This window comes from Xenopus tropicalis, chromosome 6 (assembly GCF_000004195.4).
Source record: "Xenopus tropicalis strain Nigerian chromosome 6, UCB_Xtro_10.0, whole genome shotgun sequence".
Taxonomy (NCBI): Eukaryota; Metazoa; Chordata; class Amphibia; order Anura; family Pipidae; genus Xenopus; species Xenopus tropicalis.
Window position 1 is genome coordinate 16,165,930 of NC_030682.2, and position 8,867 is coordinate 16,174,796.

Genomic DNA, 8,867 nt, shown 5'->3' on the forward strand with positions numbered 1-8,867 from the left:
GGTATAATGGGTGGGATGGGGGTATAATGGCTGGGATGGGGGTATAATGGGAGGGATTTTAATGAATTGGATGGATTTGCAGAATGTACTTTTGCTTTTGGAAGCAGAGAAGAAGAAAGGGGTGTTAGAAAAGAACACGGTGCTGGGCAACTATAACTAAGGTGTGCTAAATGTCTCAGTGCAAACCTGTGTAGGGATATAAATGTAACCCTCTATCTAGACCAGTGATCCCCAACCAGTGGCTCGGGGGTAACATGTTGCTGCCCAACCCCTTGGATGTTGCTCTCAGTGCCCCCAAACCAGGGAGTTATTTTGAATTCCTGACTTGGGGGCAAGTTTTGGTTGAATAAAACAAGATTTACTACCAAATAAAGCCCCCTGTAAGCTGATAGGGTGCATAGAGGCCCCTAATAGCCAATCACAGCCCTTATTTGGTTCCTCCATGAACTTTTATGGTGCTTGTGTTGCTCCCCAAGTCTTTTTACATTTCACTGTGGCTCACGAGTAAGAAAGGTTGGGGACCCCTGCTCTAGAGCCATAGGTCTTAAGGTCCCCTACGGGGGCGGGTGGTGCGATGGGCCTTTCACCCCCCCCCCAGTCCCACCCTGTGTATGGGCACTACCGACGGCCTGAAATCGTCCAGATCTCGATCGGGCATGTTAGAAAATCTAGGCAGATCGGGGACGAGCCCTGGAGTCGATTGTTTGACCCCAGGGCCAAACAATCGAATTATCATGAATTCCCCCGATATCGCCCACCCATAGGCCCGTGTATGGGGACCTTTAGGCACTAAAACGCTTAGAGGAAAAAAGCTTCTTTAAATACTGGCCCATAGTTTCCTAAAGCAAAAAAATAAAACAGTCAGCCCAAGTTGAATAGTAATTCCATATTAAGTTCAGGCCTACTGACAAGGGGAAAGGGCAGATCACAAGACCACTGACAAGACCCCTTTTCACATGAAGTCATCAGAGATCACCATCAAACATGAGGCTCGTGCTGCCTTCAGTACTTATTCCAGACAATAAGTGACAATATGTGACAATAGCAGGAACCAGGGTGAGGGTCACATGTCACCTGGAATAGAAATCTGCTGTGACGCAAGTAACACACCCGGGGGGTCAGGGATCAGACTCAGGAATAAGAATAGAAACAGGTCACTGATGATTAAATGTGATCTGTGGGTGATGTCCTGCCGTGCCCCCGTACTGCATACCCCTCATATCTATACATGAGTCACACTGCTGATGTGCTTCCAGTTTGAAAGGTGTTTAAATGGGGGGAAAATTCTCTTAGGATCCTTATCCCAAGCCCAGCTCAATGCATTTGGCACATGCGATTTTGTGGCTAATGCCATGTGACATTTGACTAACCAAGAAGTTCTCATACTGACTTCATTGAGTTCATTAAGCTGTGTACAGACTGAGGCTTGGGTAACGTTGGCCGGTCCAAACCACATGAATGGCCAAATAGCACCGGTCCACTAGTTCAATCAGAAGCCAAAATAAGCAGAGTCGTTTTCCTTGGTTTAATGATGCCTCAGACACGTGCCCAATGCAGAACATTTTTCCTGTACAAACTGCCTGACATACTGGCCACCAAGCCGGGACTGGCAATCTGTGGGTTCAGGCAAATGCCAGAGGGGCTGCTGTAAGATGCCATAGACACTCACTATTTATTGGGCTGCTGGGGGGCTGTTTGGGCCTATTTTGACTCCCAATCCAGACCTGCTGGCCACCCCTATTGTGGCAAATCACAATCAGCCAGGGCCGGAACTAGGGGTAGGCAGAAGAGGCAGCTGCCTAGGGCGCAATGATTGGGGGGTGCCAAGCAGCAGCCTCCCCTGCCTACCCCTAGTACAGTTTTGCGTCGCGCCGCATAGCATCGCACACCGAGTCGCGCCCCGCCCCCGCAATCGAACTGCGCATGCGCATCAAACCACGAGGTGGGGGTGCGATAAAGTGGTGCAGGGGCGAGGTAGCCGACCGGGTTGCCTAGGGCACCCAGTCCGCTCGGCCCGCCCCTGCAATCAGCCACCGAATCAATCCATTTTCATGTAAATATAGAAGGAAAGAGCTTTAAAGAGTAGTGTGTTGTGCTGATTTATTGAAAATTTCACCAAAAAAACCCATTAGTCTCACCCATCTGTTCCACTTCCTACTGCCTCCTTTCCCAGGCTGTGCAGGGGGCCGGCGGCACTCAGTGCACTGCACTGTAGGATAGGAACCAATCAGCAGCTAGGCTGACCTGATAGGGAACTAAAGCCTGTCATTGCTTGTGTGACTACCGGGCTGTGATTGGCTCTCCCCCTCTTACTGTGCTTGAGGCAGGGACTATTAGGACACGCCCACCCCTCACTTGAAACACAGACAAGGACCTGAGAGGATCTATAGGGAGCTCCAATAAAGGGGCCATTTTTACAGACTGTATTACTTTTTTAGCACCGTGTATTATTCATAATTGCCTACAAGATATATGTCTCCTTTAACTCTTTCAATGCCCAGAGATGTCACATCACCAGTCATTTAATGATCCAACCCAGGTGTTTGAGAAACTTATCCCACCATCTTTGATCCTATTACGTTAGAGCTACTTTTCCGTGTGGAAAGTTTCCCCCGTGACCTGCATTACTGATCACATCACATCTATAATGAGGGAAGGGAAGCAACAATACAGCGCAGAGAGTACAATCATATTTTACCATTTTCCATGGGCTAGCCATTGCCTAATATACTTATAAACCATAAGCCTGCTCATTGTCTGGCTGTGTATATATATTGCACTTCTGATTCTGACTCCTGAAACAATGCAACAGAATTAAGAACTGACACTGGCTACATTTGTTTGGGAGTCAGAACCAGAGAACAGAATTTTATTCCACTGCTTTTTAATGAAATAACAGAAAGTTGGCAATGGGGTTATATTTATGTCCCTGTGTAACTGGGTGACTATGTCATTCATGACTGTTCATCTCTGCCTTACAAATGATAATTATTCCTCGCCCGAAAGGAAAAAGCTGAACGGTAATGGCGCTAATGAATTCTAAGGTCAATGGGGGCTTCATAATGACTTCCAAAGCGTCTGTGCAATCAGCGGAGATCGATCCCGGCACAACACCAAATCGGCTGAGTTGCTATTTATTACATATAATATGATTAGAGAATTTCTAATTTGTTAGAATGACAATAAATATTAGCAGTTGTTCAATCGATTTTGAATTACGTTATGGTTATTAAAAGGCTAATTGATATATAAACGTACATTTTTGGCCACGCCCATTAAAGAGGGTGTAGTAAATAGGATAAGTAAAGCTATTAAATGACAAGATAGTTGGGATCTTGAAAATATGTTTTGTGGTGTGCAGAGCAGTAAGCTATTTGAGTGGAACACCATTAGGCCAGATCCTTGTCTCTTCTTATCTTTTTTTGTGTCCCCTGGTCTTTGTCCACCATTATCTCCCTCTTCCAGAGTATGGTGGGACCATGGGCAGATAGTGACTCTTTTTTAGGGTGCTTAAACTCCTTGGGCAGTTCTGTTTACCCACAGTGGCTTCACCATAATACCCACACCCAGACTCAGACAACCTACAATTCTGCCATTGTAGTAGCCAATAGTAACCAATCATAATTTTGCTTTCATTAGTCTTATTATTGATGACTTCTCAACAGCTTCAAAGTAAGGGGGTGATATTTCATCATGGTAATAATCAAAACAGGGTTGGACTGGGCCGATAGAAGACTTGGGGGAAAAAATGGTGGGCCAAGGACCCCGCCGGCTCAGCCTGTTCCCCAGCTGTGCCCCGTGCCGGCCCGCTTCCCCCACCTGTGAGCCTCCCCCCTCTGTGGGTGGGGGGCCCCCAGGAGACAGCCCAGATGGGCCTTTGGCACCCCAGTCTGACACTGGTTCCAACACCGGAGTTTAGGGGTTCACATCCTTAATTTAAACAAAACCATTTGGTTTGTAGATTGTAAGCTCTTTTGTGCAGGGCTCTCTGCACCTCTTGTATCGGTTATTGGTTGCTTTATATGTTACTCTGTATGTCTCCTTGTAGATTGTAAGCTCTTTTGGGCAGGGCTCTCTTCACCTCTTGTATCAGTTATTGGTTGCTTTATATGTTACTCTGTATGTCTCCTTGTAGATTGTAAGCTCTTTTGGGCAGGGCTCTCTTCACCTCTTGTATCAGTTATTGGTTGCTTTATATGTTACTCTGTATGTCTCCTTGTAGATTGTAAGCTCTTTTGGGCAGGGCTCTCTGCACCTCATGTATCGGTTATTGGTTGCTTTATATGTTACTCTGTATGTCTCCTTGTAGATTGTAAGCTCTTTTGGGCAGGGCTCTCTGCACCTCCTGTATCGGTTATTGATTGCTTTATATGTTACTCTGTATGTCTCCTTGTAGATTGTAAGCTCTTTTGGGCAGGGCTCTCTGCACCTCATGTATCGGTTATTGGTTGCTTTATATGTTACTCTGTATGTCTCCTTGTAGATTGTAAGCTCTTTTGTGCAGGGCTCTCTTCACCTCCTGTATCGGTTATTGATTGCTTTATATGTTACTCTGTATGTCCAATGTATGTAACCCACTTATTGTACAGCGCTGCGGGATATGTTGGCGCTTTATAAATAAAATGTTAATAATAATAATGGGTAACATGACTGTTTTAATGATTTAACTGAAGAGTTGTGGTCCCGTTCAAAGTGTTCATAAAGGCAGCAAAGGCTAAGATTCATTTGCCAAGGGAAGGACCCAGGAAGCCCAAATTTAACAGATTAAAAATCTGTTAAAGACCCCCACACAACAGAGAAACCCCTAATGAAACCCCTGATGAGGATCTTGGTTTTCTTGGTTTTAGGAACGAATTGGGAGAAAAGGAACCACTTTGGATGTCAAGACCTCTAGTGTTGATATTGGGGAAGAAGGGGCCCTGGGTGATACTGGTAACACACAATGGCACAGGCAAGCAAGGGTTAAACCAGCACTCAAGGTGCCGAGTAAACAAACCTGACATTTTTCAGATTCACTGGTTTCATCAGGAAGTCGGTCAGATATTCCGATTCCGTTACTGCTGCTATTAATTTATTCTCGTCTTTTCCGTGTTCCGTTTTAGCTCTTTTTTGCTTAATAGATTTTATGTTCTCTTTGATATCTTCCTGCCGGCACAGAATGTACCACAGGGACCGTACCGACTGGAAACACATAGGCAGGAGCGAGTCAGTGTTGCAGCAAGTCATTACGAGTATATATGGTAATGTGGAAACAAGGCTGCAGGAAGAAAATTATAAATATATATATATATATGTAATTATACATCCATTCTCCCCCATAACCTTACTGTTATGCACCAACTGCCATTTCACCAATCATTTCCATCCCCTGAGCACCCTGAGCTGCTAAGGGTCTGGGGCAACTCTTTCTGGAGCAGTTTCCTATGCCCCCCATACTGTTACCAGCCTGTGGTATTTCTTCCCCTGAAGCTCCAACAATTACAAAACTACAAATTCTGCACAGGGTCTTGTAACCGAGAGCAACCAGACATTTTATTTCAAGCATGTGACCAGTACCTGCTACCTGTTGACTGATCGCTATAAGTTACTAGACCTGCTACAAACCTTCTTACTTTTATGACTTTTTTCCACTAAAGAAATGATAATTCAACAGTGGTCTTGGAATTGCTACAGTGGCAATGGCCTCAACTTGTCCCACAGTACTGGCAACTAATGTGCCCACTGTGCCTTGGAGAAGGAGACCATAGAAATGTGACCAGCAACATCAAGCAGTGGAGAAAAGAAATAGGGGGCGAGAAAGGGAAAGAGGAGGGATGTGGATGGAAAAGGTGGATAGAAATAGGAAGGGGCAGATTAGGATGAGGATGGGGGAGAAATGGAGTGCAAGTCTAACTGGAGTGTAAAACAATATTGGAAGGCAATGGGAGACCAACAATTAAGATGAGATCATGAGAACATTACTGATAACTGTTTCTATGTTCGTTTTAGCAGAGGCAATTCTCAGCATTGTCTATTGCAGGGTATTTTCTGGTGTTTAGTAGTCGGGACAAGTAGCTAGGGACAAGTAGCTCCTTGTAGCTTTGCCCTAAATGGGAGACACGGAAGACCAGAAGGAAAAATCAAAGAGAACGGGGAAGGTGAAAAGTAAGAGGGTATTAGATAATGTAAGAACAAAATATTGGAAGAAACACTAGAGGTGGCCATACACGGGCCATTTCTAGCTGTCGATATCGGTCCTTTAGAGAAATTAGGCACCTTATCTGCCTGACGACATTTGGCCTGAGATTCGGCTAGATTTCGATCGGGCACGTTTGATTTTTCCGTCGTATCGGGGACCATATTGATCCGGTCCCCGAACCAATGGCGCCTGTACCCAGTGTTCTAATCCGATCGTTTGGCCCCAGGGTCCGTAGGTGGGGATATCAGGAGAAGATCTTACTGTGTATGGCCACCTTTAGAACATAAAGGAATGGGGGGTAGAACAAAGGAAAAAAGTCATCATAAACAGAAGAAAGACCGGCAGAGATAAACAGCAAAAGGAAAATGTAGAGGAGGAAAATTCAAATGGGGAGAAAATAAAAGAGGTGGGGAAAGAAGGAACAAAAAGGAGATTATGTGAGCATACAAAGATATAAAGAAAAGAGGAAAACACATGGGAAAATGATGGAACAAAGAATACAAAACAACAGGAGATGAAAGAAAGCACTGAAGTTTAGTTGTTTCTAATACATATATGGTGGCCGGTGCCTTCCAATGACCATGGGGGCAGGACACACAAAGGGACAACTAAATTCAGCCTGGCCCTTGCATTGAGCAGGAGGGTAAGAGATTGGTAGGACAAAAGCCCACACATTCTGAGTGAAATCTATTATTTCTTTTCCCCAAAGACCACAAGCAAGAACTGGGCGAGCTGATTCATCATGAATTGTTTAATCACCTATACAGGTAGATTCCTAAGGTTTATATTGGATGCCTAAGAAATTTTCGCTTAAATTATCTTTATATGGTGATTTGCATTCCATTCACCCTATCTATATGCAAGTCATGTTGTTCCCAGAAGTACATACTACACGTTCTAATAAAGATTTTCTTTCGTAACAGTTTCTCTCCAAATCCATATGCTACTTTTTAGATATGACTCTTCTAATTGTAGAATTCACCTGTCACATTCAGCCGTCTGTGCCGGCCAGTTGGGACGAGACAGTTTGCCGTATGTTACAAGTTGTTGGCAAGTTGGTTCTGTCTATCGCTCGTCAGAAGACGACTTCAAACCGTTGTTCCGTAGTATTAAACAGCTGGCTCTATTGTAGAGACAGATGTTCTGCAAACCCGTTATCATGAGCTAATCCAAGCATTTTCCCCAGGTGGATCACTATATAACGGGAAAATAATACAGAAATTACACAAAGTTTGAAGATGATACATAGGGTAATAGGCACAGGGTTGGAGTGGGCCCACCCAGACCTCATCCCCGCCGGTGCCTCCCTGGCCCGCAGATCCCCTGACATGCCTAAAGTAAAAATAAAGTATGCAAGCTAGGGGAAGGGGGCTGGTTGGACTGCAGGGGTCCCTTGAGGGGGCAGCCCTAGTGGGCCCTGACCCCCACCCCAATCCAACCTTGAAATATGCACACTGCCAATACGATCATTATCATCAGGGTAGACATGTCACATAAAGGCAGCATGCTTGTGTTCAATCTATTAATGTTCATCATTTGGACTTTAGAGCAGAACCATGCTTTCTATAGGGAATGTCCACCCAATTTTCTGCCATAATGAAAAGTAATATCATTCTAAGCAATATGTCTATGAAGGCTTTCATTTATCGAGGTTATGATATCATTATCAAGTCTAAAGCAACTGGAGAACATTTCACCATTTGTCCAAGTGGCTTCTTCAGTTCAGTTGAGTGGTGAAAGGGAATATATGAGTGATATACAAGAAAGAAGGGGGGAACCTGAATTTTTTTAGTATACTGGAAACCTACTCATACTGATATGAACATAAACCAGGGGTTATAAGACATCATTACCATTGGTTTGAAACTGCTATGGATAAGCATCTCAGAGGAGCTTTGAAAGAACGTGGATACCCAGGCTGGGCCTCTGTCAAAAGAACATCAAGCTCAAGTAGAAACACCAGACCAACCCATGAAGTACATAGCAGGTGAAATAGTCTTCCCATATGTTGCTGGAATATCCAAAAAAAAAAAAACCCATTTTATTATAACATCTCCTTCCTGTGTTTTCCAGTCATGGCAACACCCGGAGGCAGAAACTGGTGCACCCAAAAGATCTAACACCCAAGCCCGAAAAGTATTGTGGTCTTGCTGTCCGACGTAGTGAAGAGTGCACCGATCTCTACACCGGGGAGACTAAACGACTGCTCTGCAAGTAAATGGCCCAACATAGGAGGGATAACTCTCCAGGATCAGCAGTCGGTCTACATCTCAAGGAAAATGGACATTCCTTTGAGGACAGCAATGTCCATATTTTGAACCAAAAAGACAGATGGTTTGAAAGGTATGAAGGAGGCCATTTCTGCCAAAGTGGAACAACCATCCCTGGACAGAGATCTGCGGCACTGCTTGTCACCAACATATCATGCTTCTTGGCATGCTTACCCCAGTGGTTTCATAGCAAGTCACACTTTCAGTCATGTAAACTGAAAAATGTCCAATTGAGAATCCTTGTTACACCTAACACCTACCTGAATAAATTCAATGGAACCATTATGATTGGATGTTGGTGACTGTATTACCCTTCTTGGATAAAAGATGAAACGTCATGACGCTTTAGACTTATCATTACAAGATACTATGGGGTATACAGTCATGGCCAAAATTATTAGCTGACCCGGTGCATTGAC